Source organism: Halichoerus grypus, chromosome 11 (assembly GCF_964656455.1).
Source record: "Halichoerus grypus chromosome 11, mHalGry1.hap1.1, whole genome shotgun sequence".
Taxonomy (NCBI): domain Eukaryota; kingdom Metazoa; phylum Chordata; class Mammalia; order Carnivora; family Phocidae; genus Halichoerus; species Halichoerus grypus.
In genome coordinates, this window is record NC_135722.1 from 99167771 (window position 1) to 99193319 (window position 25549).

A 25549-nucleotide genomic window follows, 5' to 3' on the forward strand; every position below is an offset into this window, starting at 1 on the left:
CCTCGTGTGCTTTACAAGGCACCAGAAATGACATCTCAAGATCTGGGGTCGACTTCCAGGTTTCCTGCCTGGTGGTTGTGTCACCTCAGGCAAATCACTTAGAGTATTTGCCGCAAATACAAGTAGTATGGGGATTGAGAGGGTGGAAGCCAAAGACCATCTTAATGTCACAAAGAAAGATGATATCTAAATGTGAGAAATGCAATAGGCACAAGATTCAGAGGGTAGACTGTGTACCCTGTCAGAGTTGTAAGTGTTCTATGGGAATGTGAAAAACTGCAGAATTCCTATCAAGATTGAAAAGAAAAATGCGAGCACTTTAGTATGATTCAACTACTCATGCTTTAATCTAGACATTTCTATGCAGATGGCAAACTGCTTGTGCTCATACACCAACTCTTTTACCCACGTTCATCCTTGCGGTACTTTGTACCATTTGGATCCCTCTTGCTTTTCTTCAGTGGTCTGATGCTTTGTTTACCGCTGGTTATAGCTTCTTTACTGGCCACTGTATTTCAAAATAACGTCAAAACAAATCATTTTTTCCTCCCCCCAGTAAAACTTTTATGTTCCACACGACTGTGACATTACAGAAAGTGGGACTTGTTCCTACCTCCCATCAGCCGTGAGCATTTTAGCTATGCTATTGATAACTTGCCCCAGTTTCCTCATTAGTAAGATAGACTGATAATGCATCTCATGAGGTTGTTATGAGAGTTTGGTGGAGCTACTGGGTTTAAAACTCTTCTTTGAACATAAAAAGCACTATACAGATATAAGGGATTATTTGTACTTCTCCTATGCATTTCCTCACATTTCATGTTTCCTGTTTGTCTTATCACTCTCACTTACCTGTAAGTAATTGGGAGATAGGGGAGCCTATCTTATTAATATTCTCAATAGATTGCATATTGTCTGGAACAGAGCAGGTACTTAATACATATTGTGTGGATGCATGGATAGGTGCGTGCATGCACAGATGGATGCATGCAGGGATGGGTGCATGGATGGATGGATGGGTGGGTGCTTGAGGATTAGAAGAGATTCTTGAGCTGGAAAGGGGGTACAGGATTCATCAAACAACAATTACAGTTATAATTGAGCCCCTTTAACCCTCACTACCATCTGTGAGGTAGGTATTATTATTCCCATTTTACAAATGAGGAAGCTGAAGCTCCGAAAAGCTCAGACTAGTAAATAGCACAGCTGGGATTCCAGCCAGATTCATTTCCAGACTTCACACCTCTTTCCTGAAGGCAGAGAAAGACAAAAGATTGCAGAAGAGAAGAATTTCCTGTATCAACATCCATCTGAGTCTCTGATACACTCAGGTCCTTCCAAATGATGTGAACCAATGCATTGTCTGTTCTGTTTCTGTTCATTTGATTTGGGATTCTGTCATTTGCAACCACAGAACCTCGATTAATGCACTGCCCCCCTTATCCATTTCCCCATAGCATGCTCCTTATACTTTATTCTAGCATCAGTGTCTCTGCCTGATAGTACAATTATTTATTCATATCTTTCTCTCCACCAGATGGATCCCCCAGAAGGTATGGGCCATATCTAATTCATTTTTGAACACCATCTATGTGGCAGGCTCTTTGCTGGGTACCAGTAGGCTGCCACATAGGCAATGTTCAATAAATGTGTGTGTGTTTTAATAATTGTAATGTACAACTCTTTTATATTGGGAATTTGCCCTGATTTCCCCTGGCACTTACTAAGCACCTACTATGAGCCAAATCCCCACTAGGGGATTGTACACAGGTATCCAATGATCTCTGTTTTACCTCTCAAAGGTCTCTCGGAATAGGTCACGTTTCATGATCTACCACCAGCCTTTCCTCTTTCTTCCTTTGGAAAGAACAGAGAGTCCCCCTCAAGCCACTCAGCAAACACAAAGTCAGAATATGATGAAAATAGTTTGAATCTTTGTTTTAAAACCTTGTTAAATTTTCTGTTTAAAAATGTTTTGTTCACATAGTGATAGGAGATCTTTTAGAATCGGTTCTGAAGAGCGGTCTTCCTCAGGCAGTCAGTATTCAAAGCAGTTTGGAGAGAGAGCTGGTTGCTAGGGGCAACACTAACTTCAGAGGGGGAAGCTCTGTGTGTGGATATAAAACCAATGCCCTGGGGACCCTGCAGGAGTGGGGTCTTCTCACAGATGAGCCAAGGAACGGAAAGTGGCTGAGAAGCTTCTGGACCCTGCTGGCTGCTCTCTTTTGGTGACTAGCAGGCTGTTGGAGCCATTTGCATGGGGCGGGGGGTATGAGGCCATAACCCAAGCACACAGGTGGCGGCTTTCCTCCTTCTGACAAGGCCACGAGGACAGCAGAAAGGCCTCACGTGGCCACAGTCACCTTCCCGTGAAGCTCTATTCCATGGAACAAGACAGTCCAGATTGGAGCCAGTGGGCGTTGCCTCTCTGATCACCGGTGTTTATTATGGTATTTATTAGAGCCACACTTTCCCCCACCTCTCTTCCTGGCGTCCATCTAGCTGTTCCCCATTGCTGTAGTTTTGTCCTTTCAAGAATGTCATATAGGGACGCCTGGGTGGCTCAGTCGTTAAGCGTCTGCCTTTGGCTCAGGTCATGATCCTGGAGTCCCAGGATCGAGTCCCGCATTGGGCTCCCTGCTCAGCGGGGAGCCCCCTTCTCCCTCTGACCCTCCCCCCACCACGCTCTCTCTCTCAAATAAATAAATAAATAAATAATCTTTTTTTAAAAAAAGAATGTCATATAAATGTGCCACGTCTTGAGAAGACCGTGTTCTGCTCAGCACACCACCTATGAGATTCATCCAGGTCGTGTGTATCTGCACGCACTTGGTTCCTTTTTATTGCTAAGTAATACTCCATAAGATGCATGTTCCGTCTGTCCTCATTATTTGTGGGTGCCGCGTTCGTGAAGTTGCCTGCTTGCGACAGTTGGCGACCCCTGAGTTGATACACTCATGGCGCTTTTGTGGTTACTCACAGACACACGCAGAGTCGTGAAAAATTTGAGTTGCTTGATGGGCACATTGACAGCTGATGCCCTGCCTTCTTGTTTCAGCTCTCACGCTGTAAACAAGGGTCCTTTCTATGGCCTGTTTAGTGCCATCTTTCTCCGCATTTTTTTTTTGTGTGTGTGCTTTTCGTTGGTGATTTTGCTGTTTCAGATGGCCCCGAGCTTTGTCCTCCCTTGCCATCTACTGTTCCTAAGCAAGGAGGCCGTGATGTGCCTTATGGAGAAAAATACATGTGTTACATAAGCTTTGTTCAGGCAGGAGTTATGGTGCTATTGGCCGTGAATTCAATGTTAATGAATCAGCAATATGTATTAAATAAGTTGTCTTTAAACAGAAACTCACATAAAACAAGGTTATATATTGGACGGTTGATGAAAATGTTGTGTGACCGGGGGCTCACAAAACCTAACCCTGTATTCCCCCTGGGGACAAAGGTTTGGCCAATTCAGTGTTCGAAGTGACTTTCCAGAACGCAACTACTGTGGATCATGAGAACTGGCCGTAGTGATGGCATTTATTAAGCTGAGCTCTGGGCTAGTTAGAGTGGGTCTCCAAACCCTAGTCCCCGACCTCGAGCTGCTTATAATCAGGTTGCGTTGGTAGCTCTTTCATAACTGTGTCGCTTAGGGAAATTTTATTTTAGTTAGTTGATTTTAGTTAGTTTAGTTTTTGGAAGGAGGGAAGCTGAGAGTCTAAGGTACCTGGGTATAGGAGAAGCTCTTCCGTGCAGCCCAAGGAGAAGAATGAGCTGGTTTCTCAGGAGGACAAAGAAGTAGAGGGGGAGAGAGACCAGCAGGATCTGGGAAGGCTCCTGTCTGCCACGGCCCCTCTCCTGGATGCCAATGATCTCAGGAGCGTTTCTAAACTTGGGAAATGCTTGGTGCACGTGGGTTTCTGTGGACCTTTGACAGAGGTCCTAAGCTTTGCACCCCGGGGGGTGCAGAGCAGAATGGAGGTAGCGCTTCGGGAGGAGGAGGAAAGACATCGGGGACCAGGAATTAAGTAGGAAACTCATGGAAATTAGAAACAGCTCTGGGTTCCCACAGGCTGAGAATTGGCAATCTTGGTTAAGTTTACCTATGTTCGGGGAGTGGGTAGTCCTCCGCCAACATCTGGCTTGCACATAAACCAGTGGTCAAGCGCTTGGGGAACCGTTTCATCGACCACGAGAGTCTGCAGGACGAATTTAGGGATTATCAGAGTCAGATGTGGATGGGAGTGGTCTGGGGGTGGGGGGGTCTTTCACTTTATCCAAGGTCCAGACTGAAAGTAAAGGCCCTTTCCTCCTGTCTCCATAATAATCATAATGGCAATACATTATATCTAGCATGTAAACTCACACTTGAGTGTGCAAGGATGTTTTGTATATATTATTTCCACAATGCTTTATCTTCTCTTTCTGAGATAGACGGCTTTTAAATTTACACAGATTACCAGTGTCGAGGAGACTGGCTGTTGGTAGTGAATAACACGTGTGGCACTAACTACTAGTACCACCCCCGTCTTACCCAGGAAAGGACACTGAAGTGCAAATGACATTGTAAAAGGGAAGATTTTGAGTCCACTCTAGTTCACATATCTCATTTACGGCTGAGAGTAACAAGGCTACTTGCCACAACTGGTTCCTGGTGCGCGGTCCTGTCATCCCCAAGTGGGGAATTCTGCGTTCTCTTGTACGATTTTATATAACTGCTACATCTAGTACTATTACTACTGTAATTACAGAGATGCGTAACAGTCGTCGGGTCTAGAACACCTGCACGGACCTAGATCAATTTAGAAAATATACTTTCACCCTCACATGCCAGGTTTTCTAGGCTTTTTTTTTTTTAAACCTCTTGCAAGTTACAAGTTCTAGTTCAGCAGTCAGAAAAGAAGGTTTCCAGAATCCCCCACCACGCACCCCGCAGACATGGAAAGAGATCATTTCCCCCAGCACCTGCACCTTCCGAATCCTGGGTGGTATGCAGGGAGATGAAGGGCATCTGATGAGGCAGAGGCAGAGCATGGCTGGCCCTGTCCTCTGATTCTGAGAACTCAGGAGGTGAGGATGGGCACTCGGGGGGAGGCCCCTCTGTGGGAGCACATGCTTCCTGCTTAGTCACTCCTTCCGCGTGGAGGGAGCTCAGTGGGTGCATCTCTTGGCTTTGCTCTCTCGCTTTCCTCTCTCTGCCCCAGGGAAAGGAAGCAGACTTACCCACTCCGTGATCTGGGGAGAATCCATGGGGCAGGCCTGCTCAGCTCCTACTGGTTTCATTCCTCTATTAAAGCTCAGACGGATGGCGAGAGCCCAAGCTGTGTTCTGCCCATGCCTGACACCCATCACACTGGGGCGGCCCTCCACTGTCACCTCCACGTGCAGAACCTGCCAGGCCTCGGGGGTCCAGGAGTCCCATCTGCCTTTTCACTTGGCTGGATCTACCACCTTAGTCTTTTTAGCAATACAGGGGGCATTTCTGTCTCCCATCTACCACCATTTGTTTTTCTTTCTTAGAACATGGAGGGGAGGAGGGGTCAAAATGGTTGGGCACTCCTCTGCTGTGGACACAGCAAAGGATTTCTTTTCTTCTCTTCCACCAACTAGGTCTGCCCCTCTTTTCCATCCCTGGCTCTAAACTCACCTCTCCTAAGCATTCTCTCTGGATTAGTTGCTGACTTTGGAGCCATGGCTATTCATAGACTGGAAGGATCTGCTGAAAGAGACCTCAGGAGTGATCTGGCCCACCTCCTTACCAGAAAGCCATCCTGCTCGGGGAGAGCAGAAGAGTGGTGGGCTTCCACTTAGAAGACATGGTGTGATTTGGGAAAGGGTCTTGACCTCTCCGAGCATGTTTCCTCACTGGCGAAATGGAGCTAACTCATTTCTGCCCCTCCGGGTTGTGGTGAGGACTGAAAGAGAGGGTGCAGGATGGGGCCTTATCAGTTTTAAAGCCCATGCAAATAGGGGTTGTTCGTCGTGGCAGGGCTGGGCATAGAATCCAGGTTTTCTGGGGTGGGGAGATTAAAAGGGCCCCAGCTTGGGGAGGCTGAGGGCTTTTCCAGGATGCAGAAGAAGGAGGTTAGATAACAGGAAATCCTCAAGAAAGTACTTCAGACCATGGGTTTTGGACCTGCCCAAACTGCAGGGCCTGGGGTGAGGCCCCTGGAGACCTGTCCACAGAGGGACCGCCCTCAGCCTCTGCGAGCTGTGCACCTGCAGGGGGCGGGCAGCGTATGGTGCCCAGGCCCGGATAAGGAAGGCTGTGCCCCCTCAGGCTGCAGCAGCACTGGCTCCTGAACCCCAGGACCCTGTCGTCAGGGCTCAGGGGAGCCTTCCTCTTGAGACCTCACCCCAGGCGGAAGTTAGCAGAGGCTTGAAACCTAGCATCCCACCTACTTCCGAGTCACACGACTCACTCCCGCCCCGCCCCCGAGCCTGTAGGAACTGATGTGAAACCCCGTGTTCCCCAAGATCAAGCCCTGTTCCCCAGCCAATCAGCCCTCCCCTTCCCCCACTTCCTCCTTGTGACCCTGAGGATCTTATAAAGACCAGGAAATGACCTTCTCTAGGGAGATGGGTGACGGCAGCAAAACCACTGCTCCTTTCTGGGCCTCAGTTTCTCTTCTCTTTAAGTGGAAACAATATACTCTCATAGAACCTGTGGTGCTTTGGTTCACCAGTATGACCATCAGAAAGTTTTCGTGCCTGGTACTGGACCGGGCATCACGGCGTCCACTCCCCTGGAGTGTGTGTGTGTGTGTGTTTGCTCACGTCAAACAAACTTGTTATAGGAACACCTGGGTTTACATTAATGATAAATTAGGGGATGATTATTCACTTTACAAAAGGATTCATGTTAGGATTCCCCTAGTGCGTTTATAATGTGATTCAATTTATACCATATTCAGCCACCATCTATTGTGTGACGGGAGGCCCTCTCTGCATAAACAAGAGCGTGTGTAGGCAGTATTTTGAGCATTATGGAAGGAAAGAATTAGAGATACGGAAGAGGTTTTTACTGCAGATACAATGAGTAATACTAGTGCCTGGGAACAAAGGTGACTGTGGATGGCAGTTTCTGTAGGCTCCCTCCGGAGCACTTTGGTACCACCAGGGCCGGGCAAGAAGTCCAGCCCCCTGCTCATGAGTCTGACCTGGGACTAAAGGGGACCCACGTTGGGGCTTGGAGTGGCCGGGGCCCTGGAGCCAGGAGCTCTGGCTTTGGTATCAGGTGTCACAAAGGAGTGATGAAGAGGATGAGGTTACTTGGTTTATCTTTCTTGAGATCATTAGGTATGGGGTGCCTGAGCTGAGGCCAGTCGGGGAGAAGTCGGGGATACTCTTAAGGAGGAGGGAGGCGCAGGGTTCCGGCCAACACTTAGCACTTCTTCTACACCCTGTCCCCGCACCCCAAGCCCTTTCCCCAGGATCATGGGCGGGGACCCAGTTCTGAGTTTTCCTGGTCCGTGTCTTTGTCTCTTGCAGTGTTTTGCTGAGCCAGCCGAGCAGAGGACAAGCTCCTATTTTGAGGCTCCTTGGAAGGTGAGCTGCACCCTCTCTCTTCAGCATCTTCTTCACTCTGTCCCCCAGCTCTCCAGATTCATCACCACTAGAGGAAGACAATGAATCCCAGGTTATAAAGCCACACTTTATCAGGCAGGCAGGCGATGGAAGAGCATCACAGATTGGTGATCAGAGGAGTGATTTGGTTACAGCCGGGTTTCATAAAGATTGTTTGAGGGAGGTGGGGTGGGGGGGACTGGGTGTGTGGGGGCCAGCAGGGCTGCTGGAAGGCCCCTGAGTGGATAAGGCTTTGGGGGTGAGAAGGTGGCATATGGAATGTGTGTGAGACCCATTGAAGGGGACACACCTGGCAGGTGACTGGAGTGAGGGGCAGGGATGGGCCTTCAGATGCTTAAAGACTATCCCTGACCCTTGTGTCTTCAAGAAAAGCATCCCCATCCCCTTCGCTTGGCTCCAAAAGCTCACTGGCCTCTTCCTTCATTCTTGGGCATGCCTCCGAGCCCTGGTCTTCCGAGCCAGGCCCAAGCAGGAGTCTGACTTGCCACCACTGGATCATGACTCCCATGATATGCTGAGACCTGGAGCCGAAAACGCCCGAGTCCACCCTGGAGTTCTCTGGGATGCCTGCCTTTCCACCCAGATCACAACTCATGCCTGGCTTCACGGGCCCGAGGAGGGCTAGACAGCCGGCTCAGACCTGGGGACCCTCACCACTGAGCCCCACTCCCCCCGCATTGGGCATCTCCAAAGGAATCTTTGGTGTCGCCGACCAAGTCAGCAGGGGCTGGGAGGGAGCCTGGAGCTTTATTAACTAATCTCGGGCACTTGAGTAATTTATTATGTTTAAGCTGGTGCCATCAAGTCTCTCAGTGGTGCTGCGTGCTCTGGGAAATAAATTAAAGGCTGTCCAGAGATACTTGGATCATCTGTGTGATTGCCGGGCTGGTGAGATGGAGGTTTAAGACTCTCTCTTCTTGCAAATTGGAAATTAGGAATTAATAAGACAGCAGGCCAAAGAGCTGTGGTGGTGGTGGTGGTGGTGGTGACTTGGCTGCAGGGCCAGGACTGCGGGAGGGAGGGCTGCTGCCTGGGAGGGAGGGACCAAGCATAGCGAGCGGGCCAGGGCCGCCCGGTGGAGGGCCAGGCAAAGGGCCTCCGGGGCTGGCCGAGGGGCCCTTGGTTGGCCCGTGCCTGCCTCGACTCTTCCCTCCTGAGAAGGGTTAAGTGGGGAATGGAGAGAGCCTTCGTCTGGGGGCCAGATGACCTGCTTGTGGCCCCGGCCTGGCCCCTGGCCTGCTGGGTGACCTTGGGCAGGCCCCTGCCTCTTCTGGACTTCAGCTCTCATCCCCCACAGGAGGAGGTCGGGCTCAGCTGCTGTATCCATGCACACGGAAGAAGTTTTAATTTCTTTTAAAGTCAGAAGAAAAGCAATGAACTTTTAGGTTGAAGAAAAGGCTTTAATCTATAGTATAAATATATTTTATAAATTTTAGTATGAACGTTTTCATGTGGAGGAAGGGGCCCGGGGAGCTCCCCGTGCAGCCTGGGTTGCACGGGCTGAGCCCCAAGGCCCCTCCTGCCCGGACAGCGTCGGGCTTCCAGAACCGCCCGCGGCTCCGGCCTCTCGGTCTATGTGGGCTCTAGCTGGTGAGCTCCTGAGAGCGGGCGCTGCATCCAGCCGTGTCTGTGGGCCCTGCTCCTGCAGCAGGAGCTTCGGGGCCACGGGAAGAACTGCCGTCTGTCTGAGGGCTGGCCGGTGGCCGAGCCAGGCGGGGAGTCCAGGCTTGCGGCCCTTCTCCCGCCCCTGGCTGCTTCCTCACAGCAGGCAGGGAAGAGACAAGCGAGCTGGTCTAGAAGCCTGAACTACCTGCTTTCACAAGCCCCTCCGCTCAGGCCTTGCCCCTGGGCCTCCGCCTCAGCCCTTGAACCCAACCTCACCCCTTCCTTCTGCTTTTCTGCGCCTGCAAACTCTTCTAGAAGGGAGCAGCTTAGGCTTCGGCGGTTGGCGCTGGGGGGCCAGTGGGCACCAGCCGGGGGGCCCAAAGTGGACCGAAACCCCCTCAAGAGCCCTGGCCTGTAGTTGGGTGGCCTCACCACCAGGTGGCAGGCTTGCTCTACACAGATGCCTTGGCCAGAGCATTTGCCTGGCAATGGCTGGAGGTGTCAGAGGATGCCAAATCAGCCCGCGGCCAGGGGGGTGTTGAGGCCAGCATGGGCAGCTTCAGAAGCAGGGCTGAGGCCTCTCAACTTGGCACTGGGCTCCCCTTGAGAGCCTGGCTCCAAGGGCACCTTGGTCTCCTTGAAAGAGCCTCCAGGCTGCAGTCAGGTATCTCGCCAGAGAGCGCCCCCTGGAGTCGGGAGGGCTGAGTTGCCTCCCTTCGGATCTGTGTATGTGCAAGGGGGGGATGGGTGGGTGGGGTGGACCGAAATGGACCTGGTATCTTCAGGGGCATTCCAAGGACCCTGGTTCTGGAGAGAAAGGTAACTCCACATGCCTCTACTTAGACTATCCCTGCTCTGGGCAGGGCGGCCTGAGAGGTCCTCCACCTCTGCCTACCCCTCTGACCAGCCTGGCCCAGACCCTTGGCCCTCCAGCACACTGGGCTTGCCCCGGGGGGTCCTGGGAGCCAGGGGTCAGACCACACTTGAGCCAGGCCCTCTTTCTACCAGGAGGGAAGAGGAAAAGATTCAAGCCCTGCTCTAGGGAGCACCAAGGGGCGACGATAAGAGTGAGGGACCAAAGGGAGAGGTGGTCCCCGCAGGGGAGAGAAAGGGACGCGGGCCTAAGCTTACTGGCGAGATGGGTGGGGGCTCCAGGTCCAGCGAAGGAAGTGGGAGGGCCCAGCTTCGCCTGGCACTGCTTTGTGGCAGGCAGGGCAGGTTCTCCCCGGGCCTGGCGTGCCCCTGGGACTCCTGAGTGGCATCCAGATTGTTCCGTGCTGCCGGCAGCCAGGCCCCAGGCGCGCCCAGCTGCTGACTCACACCCTTCTTTGAGTAGCATCTCTTGCAGCCATCCAGGTCACAAGGCCCAGAAATAAATGCTGGACCTTTCTCCCCTGTCTCCCTCACCTTGCCCGTGCTCCCTCTTGCTTGGGCTGGCTCCTGGCCCTGCCTCCAGCCCTTACCCAGCAATCCCGGTCTCCGCTCCTGTTTCAGGAACGACGGGATTGTACCTGCCGTGGCTTTTGTCCCCCACCGTCCCACTAGCGTCCCATCTGGTGCCCCATGTCAGCGCTCCCCTGGACCCTTCCTCTGTGGGCATCGTGTCTCCTTGGGAAAGGACGGGTCAACTGGGCCTGGACAGGGAGTCAGTCATGGTGGGGCACAGGTGTCCTTGGCTCTCCCACGCTTATAGGTCACAGGGAGGAGTCTGAGCCAGAGCCTGAAGGAGACCAAGGGGAAGCAAACAGAGGCAGAGACAGGAAGCTGGGAGGCAGGTAGACTGTGACCAACAGAGAAAAGATACTGGGGGGTTGCAGGGAAAGACAGGAGGAAGGAGAAGCAGAGGAGGAGGAGGGGAAAGAGAGATAGAAAGAGAAAGGAAGAAGGGACAGAATAGAATCAAAAAAAAAAAAAGAGAGAGAGAGAAGGATGGAAAGGAGATACATTGCAAACCAAGGAAGGAGGAAAACAAAAGGAAAAAAAGGGAAGACACCCAAAATATCAAAAAGGATAGATACATGGATATACACAAACATGTGTGTGTGCATGCAGATGGGTGTGCACATGCATGCGCACGCAACACAGACACGCAAGCACACACGTTGCTTCTGGTCACTGTCCTGGCCACTGGCTCTTCCTCCTTCCGTGTCTCCATACCCCTGACCTGCCCCGGGTTCCAGAGAAGGCCGTGTTCTCCAGGTAGGGCCTCTCCCGTGACACGCCCCCTGCCCAACCCCCAAAGACCCCTCCACTTAGGTTAGATGCACCAAGGGGGCCAAAGTCTTTACGCCTCACACTTGTCACCCAAAATTGGATCTAACCGCCTCTCTCTCTTCCTCTCTCCCTCCTAGTTTCCTTAGTAACTGACAGTTCCCCAGTGAATTCCAGACCCCGGGTGACAGACTGCTGTCACTGTCGGAAGCGCAGGCTCTCCGCTGCCCCTCCCCCACCCCACATGCAGTCACAGACTTGGGCGGGGGTGTGAGGATGCCTCGGTAGGCTCAGGGGTAATTAAAACATGTACCATTTATTCCATAACAGGGAGCAGAACTTTAATTACTCACTCTGAGGGTGAGGGCGTGAGTGAGGAGGTGGCCGTTGGGGGGATTGGGGAGGGGACTGGGGACGTGTCTGCCTTTCTTCTTCCCCTTCCCTAAGCCCAACTTGGATGGGAGAGGTGGGAGGTGAGTCCCAGGAAGCGAGGGGTGCTCGGTGTGTGGGGAGGGGAAGCAGAGGGTGAAACCTGATTGTGTTCATTAAGGCAACACAAAACTGGGAGCCGTAATAATAATTAAATTAATTATAAAAGCAATTTGCTTTTGAAAATTTGATTTGACAGCTTACTAGTGGCTACACTGATCTAGCAGCTCTGGCTTAAAAATAGTCAGAACAAACCCAACTAGAAGAACCATCAGCTAATTTTAATTAGATGCCAGGATTGGTAAACAAAATTCCGCACCGCCCTTTCATGGTGGCTGACTTCGATTTAAGGAGATGTCGGGATTGATTTTGGGAAAGGCAGGGGAAGGGAAGGTGCCTTTCGGAGAGGGGATGGAGGCTCTGGGGGGTCCAAGCAAGGGCCTTCCCTGGGGGCTGCTCCCTCCATCCCCACCCATCTGGGAATATTTGGGGTTCCTCACCGACTCAGAGACTGACTTGCTGTGTGACCTTGGCAGAAGGCAGAAATGGCTCTGCTGTGTGGCTGTGTGTGTGTGTGTGTGTGTGTGTGTGTGTTGGAGGGGACATCACCCTGACAGCGTTCACAGAGCTGGGAGAAACTGCCAACAAGAAGGAGAGAGAAGACGTTGAGTGTGGGCCACCTTCTCTCCCCCCGACCTGGGTTCTAGAAAGCCTGAGGTCTGAGGGAGCGGTATTCTGCATATGTTGTCTGGGAGTTTTGATGAAGGGGGAAGGGCTGGATTCTGGCAGGGAGAGGGTGCCGTGTCCTGGGGATCTAAGGTCTCCAGGCCCTACTGTGGCTGACCCCTGACCTCCCAAGGCCCCTGTCTCGTCTCCCCAGAAGTGCACACATCCCCTGCCTCAAGAGCAGCTCCTGCCTTGGTCAGACCGGCCTCATGGTGCTGTCCTGCAGGGAAGACCACCCCCCCCCCACCGCCTCCTCTTCATTGGGGTGGGGCTTGATTCATCCCTGGGTCCCCCGCCCAGCCAGTGCCCGGCACAAAATGGCATCCAGGAAACCACTGGAACAAAGGACCAGTAGTGACCTAATGACCTTTCCCAGCTAGCATCTGACGACCCACCTCCCTCTCTCTCCCCTAGACCCAACATTGCCACTCCCATTCCTTCCCCTCTGGTCCTCTGCAGATGAGGTGCTGCCGCGGCCCCCCCCCCTGAGATCACTCTCTTAAAGGTCACTGAGCATTTCCTCACTTTTTACCCATGGCCCCCGCCCTTCCCCGTTCCCTCGTTCCCTGCAGCACCTGCCCGGTTGACCACCCCAGGACGGCTGTCCACGGGGCCCACCCCACACCCTGAGCACCCTCGGGTCACTTTCACGGTGACATCATTTGCTTCATTGGGCAGATTTTGGCTGAGGTGTGCTGACTCAGGCCCCAGTGGGGTAGATACAGTGTGGGGGGGGCGGGGAGCAGATTTTGACCCCACCTCCTGCAGCTCCAAGTTCAATGCACAGTATGGTCTTTCATAGCCCCCACCTTGCCTTTTCTCTGCTGCTCGGCCCCATTTTTCTGACCACCCAACAGGCATCTCCCCTTGAAAATCCCTGTGCTGTTTCAGAACAGTGTTTGAAACAAAATTTTTCACCCTCTCCTGTCCACACCCACCCCCAGACCTCTCTCCCAACAGCCCTATTTCTGGGAGGGTCACCACACCTTTCCCACCACCTTAGGTTTTCCCTAAGCCTTGGTGTCATCTTTGAAGGCTCCCTCTTCTGGTTTTCCAGGTTATAATCAATCTTGGAGTCCAGTGGCTTTTTCCTTTAAATGCCCCTCCTTTGTGTTCCCTGGCCACTGGCAGCATCTCCCTCCTGGGCCCCAGGGCCAAACCGTCCTGTTCCTGGCTGAGTGTGGTCCTCGCCTCTGGACCCCCTCCTGGCCGCCCTGGGATGGGTGAGCCCCCTGCCTTGGCATCGTATGAGGCGCTCTCCTCTGTTTTCCTGCCATGGTCTCATGCAGCGGCTGGTGTAGCCACACGGAGCGTGATGCAGGGCCGGATTTGAGGAGATGCAGAGAGAGGGGGTGCCGTGTCCACAGCTAAAGGGAGGCTGCACACATCACACCAAGAAGCCTGGAGCCTGGAGGAAATGCAGCTGAAAAGGATTTAACATCCCAGGTGTAGGGAGCACGCTGGACAGGGTGGAGTCCCCAGGAAGGAGGCTTCCGGTCTGGGGATGAGTAGTGAGCAGGGGCCTCAAGGGGATGAGCGGGTAGAATGGGGTTAAGAAAGAGAAAGGGAACACATGAGAAGACAAGGCATGGAGCGTTTTCTCTGGAGCAAAAAGCAGGACTTATGGTCTGATAAGAACTTTTGACACTGAGAATGTGCCTGAAAGTTCGGGCTGTGCTCCTATCAGAGGAGTGGGGGGGCTGACTGTGTGAAACGGGCCCCACGGTGTGGCTGCAGTCGCCATCCGGAGTGTCCCGGCTCCAGGCAGAATATGTGGTGTGGGAGCGCGTGAACGTGTGAGAGTGTGTATGTGAGTGTGTGAGTATGTATGTGGAAGACTGAATATATGCATGTGTATGTGTGTGTGTAGGTAAGTGTGTATGTATGTAAATGTGTGTTTGAGTGGGTGTGTATGTGTGCCACGTGTGAGTGTGTCTGTGTGCATGTGAGGGAGTGTGTGTAAATGTGTGTATGTATGTACACGTGTGTATATAAGAGTCTGTGTATGTGTATGTAGGTGTGAGTGTGTATGTAAATGTGCACGAGAGTGTGCACACACGTGTAACTATAAATGTGTGTGTAACTACGTGCACACGCGCAACTGTGAATGTGTAATTGTGCGCGCACACGCGTAACTGCATGTGTGTGTAACTGTGTGCGCACACGCGTAACTGTGCATGTGTGTAACTGCGCGCACATGCGTAACTGTGCATGTGTGTGTAACTGTGCGCGCACACGCGTAACTGTGCATGTGTGTGTAACTGCGCACGCACACGTGTAACTGCATGTGTGTAACTGCGCGCGCACACGCGTAACTCTGCATGTGTGTGTAACTGCACGCACACGCGTAACTGTGCATGTGTGTGTAACTGCGCGCACATGCGTAACTGTGCATGTGTGTGTAACTGCGCGCGCACACGTGCATGTGTGTGTAACTGCGCGCGCACACGCGTAACTGCATGTGTGTAACTGCGCACACACGCGTAACTGTGCATGTGTGTGTAACTGCGCGCACACACGTGTAACTGCATGTGTGTAACTGCACGCACACGCGTAACTGCATGTGTGTGTGACTGCGTGCACACGCATAACTGCATGTGTGTGACTGCGTGTAACTGTGCGCACACGCGTAACTGTACATGTGTGTGTAACTGTGCGCGCACACGCGGAACTGTGCATGTGTGTAACTGCGTGCACACACAACTGTGCATGTGTGTGTAACTGCGCGCACACGCGGAACTGTGCATGTGTGTAACTGTGCGCGCACACGCATAACTGAGTATGTGTGTAACTGCGCGCACACACGCAACTGTGATTGTGTGTGTAACTGCGCGCGCACACGTGTCTGTGAGTTGTGTGTGCGTGTGTGTCAGAGTGTGAGTGTGTGTAGCGTGTGGGGTGAGGAGGTGAGGGACAGAAGCTGGACAGTTCCGACCTCACTGACGATGAGCTGTATGACTTGGGACAATTACTTAATTTCCCTGAGCCTCAGTTGCATCTTTTATGAAATGAAGATAATTACAGCCAAAAACTGTTGCGAGGATCAAAAGGAAGAATATGTGTGAAGCCCCGAGCCGCGTTGCCAGACTGACCCCGTGTTTAAGGAACGTTACGTTACACGTGTTACTCACACCGACTCTTCCTGCGACTGCAGTTTCCGCTCCTGCTACCCCCTCCTCCCGAAGGGGCCGAGCGCGGCGTGGCCCTTCCGGGGGCTCTGGTCCCACCGCCTCGCTTCAGGGACGGGGCCCGCCACGCCCAGATTATGCGGGAGGCCCGCGCAAGGCTTCCCTGTAGCAGGTTCAGGCCTCAGGCTCGGGGCCCCCGTGCCAGTGCTTTCCCGGTCCTTCGGGTGTGCGAGTTTGGAGATGAGGTTAACGTAGGTAGGAGCTGATGAAGCAGGGGCTGCAGTGAGGACCAGCGTGTGGGGCAGGCGGGGGCCGTGGCGGCTCCTCCTGCCAGTGCCCGCAGCCCGGCATTGTCTGGGCAGGCTCTGCCTGGAGGCGTGAGATCCATCCTGGAGCGCTGTGAGGCGCTTACAATCTTCTGGCTGAAAATCCTTCACACATCTCTGGTAATGCCTGTGAGGGGAGAGAAGAGTGCAAACTTGCCTCTCCCTTGAAATCCGTCCATGCCCCGATTCCACTGGCAAGAAAACATCATCCACCCCAACCCTGCCTGGGAGGGTCTCTGCCAGGTAGAGAGGAGCATGGGCTGGGCTCAGCCTGAGACAGGTGAGCTCACCATCCCGCACCTGGGTCCTAGCAGAGGGCGAATCCTCCTTCCGCCTTGCTGTGTGATTTTGGACAAGGCACTTGACCTGTCTGGATCCCACATCCCTCATATGTGAAATAGGAGGATCAGAAAATGTCTAATAGTCTAGGGTTCTAAACCCAGCTAATCCCCTTCCTCAGAACCCTCTCCACTATCTGTGGGTGGAGTGATACTTAGGTCAAGAAGACGGGTCAAAAAGCTCTGCATTCATTCCTCTGCAGAGAGCTGTGCTTATGAGTGAGGGTGGATATGTCAGGAAGAAATGGAGAGCCAGAGCTGAAAGGGAGGGCGATGACAGAGACAAAACCCACGGCCCCTTAACCAAACTGATGCAGGTGGTCACGGGAGGTCCGAGGTGGGTGGAGTGGAGCGTGCTCTGACCACCTGGCCCCTTGGTGATCTACATGTATCTAGAGCTTACTATATGCTAGACACTGTGCTAATTTTTTACATACGGTATTTTATTTGAAATTGCATATCCCCCAACACACACACAGATTTTTGTTTTGTTTTGTTTTTGTTTTTTGAATACACCAAGTGTATTGTTTTGTGGCTTGCTTTTTTACTGAATGTGTCTTGGAGATCTTTCATGGTGTGTCAATTTCTCCACTTCACTCTTTCTAATGGCCCTGCAGGATCCCAGAATATGTCTGTACCATGGGTGATTTCATGACTCCCTCATTCATGGATATTTGTGAGCTTCCATTTTTTGTTATTATAAACAATGCTGAATTGAACATCCTTACGCATTTGACTTTTTGCCGAGGAATTAAGGGTTTTGCAATGTAATCCTTTGAATGAAACTCTGGATCAAAAAGTAGGTGCATTTCTTAGCTTGTGAGATCCTGGCGCATTTGCCTTGAGCTTAGATGTTGGGGTTTGAATGGGGGTTTAGTTCTGCCTGAATTAGGAGGGGTAGACATTGGCTGAGCTCTGGCCCTTCTATTCTGCCCTTGGGTTAGATGACCCGTAGGTGAAAAGTGACGGGGAGTGAGACAAAGGGAGCTCACCTCCACTACCAAAGCAGTCAAGGGTGCTCCAGCCGAGGGACCTGGAGGCAGCCCCGGGCACTTAAATCCTCACAGCCCTACTAACCAAGGCCCGTGGAGCCAAAAGGAGCTGCTTTGCTGGAGGAGCTTTTGATAACTGCATTTGGAAGGCAACCTAAAGCCAAAGGATAATCCACAATTAGTTTTGTCTTTGTTTGGAATTTACAAAATTAGATTTTCAAAAGAGATTGACCTACCCTTAGATGCTTGAATTTGACGGAGATTAAAAGGGTTTATTTGCATCCCCTGAGCACATCCCTGTAGTAGCAGTCCCGTGCCGTGCTGGGGAAGAGTGTGGGTTGTGGTGTGGACCAGCCCCACAGGGCTGACCCGCGTAGGTGCCCTGATGGTGGAGACTTGTTTGTGTTTATGGCTATACCTCCAGTGCCTGGAACAGAGCCTGGAACCCACAGTGGGTGCTCAATGCATATTTACTGAATATATACAAAGCCTTTTGGGGCAACAGAAAGTAACTAAGAACCCAGACTCTTGATTCAGACACAGACCTCACAGACTAGCTGTGTGATTTTGAACAATTTTTAGAGTTTCCGTCTAAATTTCCATTGTCACATCTGTAAAACGGGAATAGTAATATTTCCTAATACCGCCAACCTCATAGGATTGTTAGGATAAGGGAAATTATTAATACCATTTGTTATTTTAATGACGATAAACACTTAACTTTGCAGGTTTTCCTTCTTAAATCCTTTCTAACCTCTCTCCCAGCTCATCTCATTTCACTTGAACATTGTAACTGTCCTAGAATATTCCCCATATTGTACTTTCTTCTTCTGTCTGTTGGGCACCAAGTTCAGAGTGTGGTACTCTTTAGAGCAGTGAGGGTATGAAACCATGGGAACACAGCCGCCATCGCCATCTGTTCTCTGCAGAAGGTTCCTTGTTCCTCCACCCACGTGTCCTTGTGCCTCCTGTCCTGCTCCTTCATGAGTCCCTCTTGCTCTGATTTCAGCCTGCCTGGGGCCTTCTTTGGGCCGAGCATCTCCAGCTGTTGAGTCTGCCCCTTCCTTGGTAGGCCCCGATTCTGCTTCTGTTTCCATCACTGGGCGCTAGAGACCCCGGTTGGCATTGATCGAGCCAAAGAATCTGTGAGCAGGATGGGATGACTCCTCGAAATTCATTCTAGAAGACAGGGAGGAGAGAGTCACCATGACTGAGCACCTACTGTATGCCAGCCACTGGACTGGGAGGGTTCACTGGTGGCCATGACCTGATTCATCATCTGAGGTGGAAACATGACAAAGAAGGGCAGGTCTCTTGAGAGTCTAGGTCACAAAGCCAAGGTTACACAGCGAAGTAGTGTCAGAGCGAAGGGTGTGACCGGCTGTTCTGGGGTGCGGAGGTTTGCCCCCTGCCGCCCTGCTTGCCAGGCACCTCCTTCCAGCCTTGGCTATCTTACTTTGGCAGCCCATCATCCAGCGCTATGAGTGGCCCTGGAACAAGAGAGGCTGAAATCTTATATAATTACCCAAATCATGGCTCCTAAATGGTCTCTGATTACAGCACTAAAGCCCCTTTCTGCAGTGCAGCCCCGGTTCTCCTGAATAGAGCTGTGCCCACTTTGTGCGGGATTTTTTTCTTTTAGAGTGAAAGAGATGGCTTATCCGCATGCAAAGTAGGTCAGAACCTTAGCAAAGATCTTTTCAAACACTTGGCTTTTTTGAAGTCCTGCTACGAGACTCCTTTTGTTTCTCCTGCCTTTGCCTCTTTCCTCCCACCCTGCTCCTTTTTCCAAAAGGCTCAACGACATCAAATGGCTCTAGCCGACAGTGACCACCAGCGCTGCACACGATAAGCTCAATTATAAATAATGCCCGGCTAGCCCAGCTGGGCCGAGAGTGCCCACTGCAGCCAGGCTGCCTCGGTCCAGCGCCTCCCACACCCTGGCCACCCGCACAACATCGCGGGCTCCTGGCTGATCTGCCAGAAAAATATGTGCCCTTGTCCTTGGTCCCGCCAGCTCAGGCAAGGCTTGGGTGGACTGGGATCGCACCCAGGCCTGGGGGCCGTTGGCTGGAGTTTGTGGTGCTCATCATTTAATCCAAACTTGCAAAAGGTTTTTTGCTCCAGCGGGAAATCAGTTCAGCTGGAATGGTGCAGTGCTTTGCCTAATGGCCTTCTATCTTGGGGTTTTATTTCTCTCCTATTTGCTCTTGCTTTTGCAGTCCCCCAGTCCCACCCTCACCCACGGTGGGTAGGAGTCAGCAAGAGCTGCGGAGGCATTAAGGATGCTTTTCAGCAGGGTGATGTTTACAAAGGTGGCCACACCCAGTACCACCTGAGAGCCTCAGCCCACTCTTGAGGAGCAGGTAGGATGAGGAGGCACTTTTGGCCCCATTTCACAGGGAAGAAAGCCAGGCTTCCAGAGCTGAATGAGATGCCTGCTGGCCCTGAAAATTGCAGGGACTGATGGCTCAGGGGCTGGAACCCACGTGTGTTGACTCTGGGGTTCTTTTCCTCAAACCTCGGTGACTTCGAAAGGAAACAGAGGGGTGTGTATGTGTGTGTGTGTGATGTGCGTGCACGTGTGTGCAAGATAAAAGACTAGTGAGCAAGATGAATTTGCTCCTTGCACGGTGATGGTGCCATCAGGAGTTCAGTGGGATTTCCACCTAAGAAGCATCTCCCCGCACCTATATTCTGTCTTCTCTGGACCTGGCAGGAAAACATCCCTACTCTGCTCTCCCTGTCCCCTCTCTCCTGTCAGTCTCAGTCTGGATCCAAAGGAGAAGTAATTTTCTAGGAGGGCTGGTGTCTTCAGAGGTACTTAGAAGGGGCATTGCTATGGGCACCGCGGGGAAGTGTGGGGAGGCAGGCTTAGGGATGTTTCTGTCATTCAATGTGTAGTTACTTAGGGCCTACCATCTGCCAGGATGCTTCTAGGTGCTGAGAACAAAACAGACAAACCCCCAGCCTTCATGGAATGTGCACTCCAGGGAGGGACACAGACAGTACACTGCATGAATGAGTAAGTAGAGGTGGTCATGAAAGCTAAGACAAAGTAAAGCAGGGAAGAGGGGCAGGGAGTGTTGGAGTGGCTGCTGTTTTAGGGAGGGTGACTAAGAAAGCTCACTGAGAACAAAATGTTGAAATATGGGCCCAGGGGAGTGAGGTCTGAAGACATCTGAGGAAAGTGTTCTGCCCAGAGGAAATAGCAGGTGCAAAGGCCCTGAGGCCCAAAGGCACTGGTGTGTTTGAGGGGTAAAAAGGAGATGCTGCGGCTAGATCAGAGCAAGTAAGAGGCAATGTCCCAAGGGATTTCAGAAAGGGAATGCGTTGGAGGGGTATGTTTGCAGATCCTACAGCGCTTCGGCGTTTTTCATGTGTGAGATGGGAGCCATTGCAAGGTCTGAGTAGAGAGCTGTCAGGATCTGACCCACCCTTGTAGTAGCAAGTGCTCCGCTCCCCCAGGCTCCCAGTTTACTGCTCTTTGCTCAGCAGCCAGGAGGGGCTGGGCCAGACTGGAAGGGAAGCTGGGTCCCTTTTTGCTCCAGGAGAAGGCAGAGAAAGAGGAAGAGACTTCAGATTGGACAGGGAGACTTTGCCTACTGGGTGTTCCTGGGGCTTTTGGAGTGACAGTGGTGCTGGTCCATTTGCCGCTCCAAGGATTCTGGCCATTTGGGGACTGGACAGCCTCAGGCTGGACCCCATGTCTCCCAAGATGTTCAAGCACACGTACATCTGTGTGCAGCCCTTCTCTTCATTTTCTCACCCTTCGGGGTGTCCGGCTTCCATCCTTCCTGTGCGCTAATGGCTGTGAGATGAGGTATTGTGCACAGCCGAGAAGCCAGCAGTGTGGGCAGGTCTGAAGATGCTGGAGTTCTCACCTCTCCCGCCTGCTCCCTCTCGGGGCCGCCTCTCCCCCTCCCCTCTTCTCACCCCTTTGCAGAAGAGAACGACAATGCGTGTGTGAAGATTGCTTGCTGGCTGGAGACGCTCCCATTCTCCTCCCTTCCCTACTCAGAAGCAACCGTCTTCCTTTCTACATCCTGCCCCCAGCCCTGTCTGTTTCAGGGTATCCTGGCACCCCCATCCTCTCTCTCCTGTTTTCCTCTCCGCCATTCAGAGGATATCCTGGCCCTTTCATACGCAGTCGGGGTTCCCTGGGCTGCTGAAGTGGGGACGAGCTGCATCGGGAGGCTTAATCCATGACGCACCTGTTGAGTGGGGAGGCTGTTGAAAGCCTCCTGGTGGACCCAATTTGCATTATTTACCCCATTATAAAAGATTCAGGTCTTGGAGACAATTACATAGGTTGTTTGCGTTTCAGAACTCCAAAGCGAGTGAGCCCCAAAGGTATCAACTTACATTCATGCCCATGGCTCTGAGCTTGCCTCTCCATTTGGGTAGGAGAAGGTGAACTATGCTAGGTTTCCGGTTGGTCCCTCCATTCCCTTGTAGGGATGAACATGCCATTGTAGACCTCCGGGCCCAGCCTTCCCCCTTCTTCTCTTAGGAGGAGACCATCCACCATGGTAAGGGCAAGCCCAGCAGCTTCCTTCCAGGGTAGGGTGGGGTTTGTTTGTCTGTGTAAATTGCCTCTTCTTTTTGAGAAAGAACAAGCAGAAGAGAGAAAATGAAACACTTTTGCCACCTCCTCGTTAGCTCGGAGTCCCAGGTGAGCTAGGGAACTCACAGCTCCTTTTGTGTGGCTGGCGGTCTGGAGCGTCTCCATGGTGATGCCTTGACGCTTCTCTCAGAGCCGGGGACCAGCCTCTCTCAGCAGCATTCCCGAGCTGCCGGCCTCAGGGATAGGTAGGGAAGAGGGGCCCATGGGATCAAGGGAGGACTGGGTTGGGTTGGTCTGGGTGCTGGGCAGTGGATTCTTGCCCCTCTGCTTCTTCAAGGCCGGCCCCTGCTTGGAACCTGGGATCCACTCTAAGAACACACCCATAGTGGGTGACATCCGTGGTCTTCTAGAACCTGGTTTCATGCTCCTATCCAGGTTTGTCTCCTGTGGGTCCTCTGTACACAGCTGCTACGTGAGCCTGGCCTGGTCTCTTCACTTCCCACCAAAAGAGCATTTATTTCTGCTGCTGTGCCTCCTGCCGGGGACCTTTCCCTCCCTTAGTACTTCTCTGACTTGGTTCCAGAGCCACCTTCTCTGCGAAGCCTTCCTTGATTAAGACCTGAGCCCTTGGGGCTATCCCCCTCTCTAAATCCAGACACCCACTGCCTCTCTGGGTCTGGTTTTCTCTCGGGAACACATAATGGCTTCTGTTATTAATTGGCTTGCGTGTGAGTGGCAGGTGCACAGCAGGGAAGGCCGGACCCGGCGTCTGTGATTCCTGGACTTGAATCATCGCTAATTTGCTCTCCTAGGATGAGTGTCACTTATTAGTCATCTCACAGAACTGGCAAGCAACCTGTGAGCCTCAGTTTCTCCACCTGCAAAGTGGGAATCCCAGCAATTCCCTGCAAACTTGTGGGGATGACATAAATTATTGTAGGGGTGCCTGGATGGCTTAGTCGGGTAAGCGTCCGACTTGATTTTGGCTCAGGTCGGGGTCTCAGGGTTGTGGAATGGAGCCCCGCGTCGGGCTCCGCGCTCACTGGGGCATCTCCTTGTCCCTCCCCCTCTGCTCCTCTCCCGGCTCATGCTTTCTCTCTCTCTCAAATAAATAAATTAAATTAAATGAAAAAATAAATTATTGTGCAATAATTTTACTTAGGCGGAGGTGGAAGTGCTGCTCTAGGGTCTGGAGAGCAGTGGGCATGGCCCCTGCCCTCTGCCTCTCCACCGCTCGTTTCCATGCTGCTGTTTGCTCCCCCGGCACCCCGGATTTCCCCCTTGCAGTCCTTCGCACATGCATATATTTAATGACTGATTTGTTGTAGTGATGTACTTGATGTTTCTTTTGGGGGAATTGCAGGCAATGGGCTTAGTGTGCTGTGTCCATCACTGTCTCCCTGTGCTTAGCACAGAATCTGGACAGGGAAGTGCTCAAGGAACATTTGCTGGCTGACCATCTGCACACAGATTAGGGCCCCTCCACCACTAGACCATTTGCTCCTAGAATGCAGGCTCTATTTTTTTACTGCCTTGAATCTCCATGGAGCCTTGAATATAGTAGGTGTTCTATAAGTGGCTCATTAGAGAACAGTCTTTGGCTGAACGTTTTGCCATTCAGGAACCAGTGACCACAGAAAGACTCTCCTGGGTGATGCTAGGAACCGAAGAGGGGCCCCCTTCTGTAGAATGGCTTAGGGAGGGAGATCTATGGTTTGGAGGCAGAGGGGTAGACCAAACAAATCCCTCAGTGTCGCTTCTAATCCTGGGGTTTATGGTCCGCAGAAAGCCGGAAGCACTTTGTTCCAGAACCCATTAGTCAGCCCCAGAGAGACCACACCTTTGGGGCCAGATGGAGGAAGTGGGACCTTTTTCTCTCGGAGAGCTGGGCCAGTAGGCTGATGGGCTAGAGTTAATTCCCATGAGCATTGCTGAAGTTGGGACAAACTCAATTTTAAGTTAAGTGGAAATATTTTTATTTGAGTTAATGTACATTGGATCTGGTAAACACACAGAGTATATTACTACGCGCTCTGGAAATGTGCAGTCCGATCAGCAAACAGATTAGTTTTAAGTGAAAAGACACTGGCAGGCGCTTAAATTCATTGACTTGTTGAGAACGTCTAGATTTGGATACAAATGCACTGGAACGCTACATCAGTTTGGTGTCTCAGCCCATCCGCACGGAGAAGCTATTGATTTTAGTTGATATGCATTGATTCCCAGAAAACAGGGCAGCTTTTGAAAATGAACTTCCAGTAATTTCAGGGAGAAGCTGGTGCGTTTGTCTCCACGCGAGGCTGACTTGTTTTGTTAAACGTGTCTCTACGCCTCGAAGGAACGGAGCAGCAGACAAATATCTTCGTATGAATTAAAATGCATTGATTCTTGGAGGGAAACGATGGTCTCTGTTAAAAGCTTTTTTGGAGATGTTAGCACCCCTTCCTCCCTGCCTTCTGCTCTCCCCAAGACGGTGGCAGTTTTCAGAGCCCATCTGAAGTTGGAGGTGGTGGTGGGTGGGCGGGGTGGGGAAAGGAGGAGGGAAGCCTTGCACTGCCAGTCCCCTGCAGCGTGTGGGCAGGAAGCTGCTCTTCTCCAGGGACAGAAACAGTGCATGGGTTCAATGCTGTTCACCTCCTAACCTGACCGAGACAGGTGCCCAGGTAGGAGCTTAGGGGAGGGGAAACAGAGCTTCCATTGATAAGGAAAATAGTAAGGAAGAGGAGGGGCCCGAGGGTCAGGGGTGGGATGCTAAGATGAGGGTGCATGTGCACTTTCGGCCTCATGGTCAATGGCCTCTCTGCATGGAAACGGGAAATGAGTGGTTGATAATCACCAAAATGATGCAGGCATGAGTTATCTCACTTTCTTACCTTCTGAATGAGCTGGACGTGAACCAGAGGTGTAATTTAGGCATTTCTCACCCTCATTAATGAATAGCTCCCATGGGGTGTGCAGACAGCAGGGCTAGAAAAATGATTCCAGGAGCCAGGAAGGAAGCAATTGGCCCGGAACTTATTTTTCATGTGCTGAGACTCCCTGGATCTCTCTGGATCAGAGCCACTTGGGACAGGTTTGAGGGTCGATCATGGACTTAACTCCTCTTTAGCCATTCCTAGCTCCTCCTCAGCCCCCCAGATACACCCTGGGTGGGGTATTAAATCCATCTGGGGGGTATTTGTCAGCCGCGGGTGGGCTAGAAAGTGCTGACCAGTTATCCAGGTAACACTGTCCATGGGAGCTAAACCTTCTCCAAGGGTAATGGAAGGGAAGACTGCTAAGAAAGACCTTGGAGGGAAGGTCAACTGTGAAGCCACCTCTTTTCACCTCTGGTTGCAGGTGTTATAAATCAAGGGTCATAGGTCCGTATATACTTACCCCGGACAGTAGATTCTCTCCCCCTTCACTTTCTCCTACTCCTCTTCACTCTCTTCCAGTTGTCCCTACTCTGCTTTGGAAAGGGAAAAACTTGAAAAGCATAAGATCAAAGCACTAGAAGGGATTTTATGAATCCTTCAGTCCAGCCCCCATCTGGTGCTTTATCCTCTGCCTCTGCAATATCCTTTGCCAAATATAGTATTGGTTTAAATGCCTCTGACCATGGACTGCACGTCATCTTCCACGTGTCTTTTTCAAATAGTTCCAGCCAATG

At 51.9% G+C, this 25549-nt stretch overlaps 1 long non-coding RNA gene across 2 annotated transcripts in view; it reads left to right on the forward strand.

Annotated features, from left to right (window-relative positions):
- Positions 1–7476: 7476 nt before the first annotated feature.
- LOC118540595 (uncharacterized) overlaps positions 7477–25549 on the forward strand; it is an 82506-nt gene continuing 64433 nt past the window's right edge. For both annotated transcript variants that reach the window (XR_013442712.1, XR_004919726.2), the window contains exon 1: positions 7477–7536. This is a non-coding gene — a long non-coding RNA (uncharacterized LOC118540595). The remainder of the gene's footprint in view (positions 7537–25549) is intronic.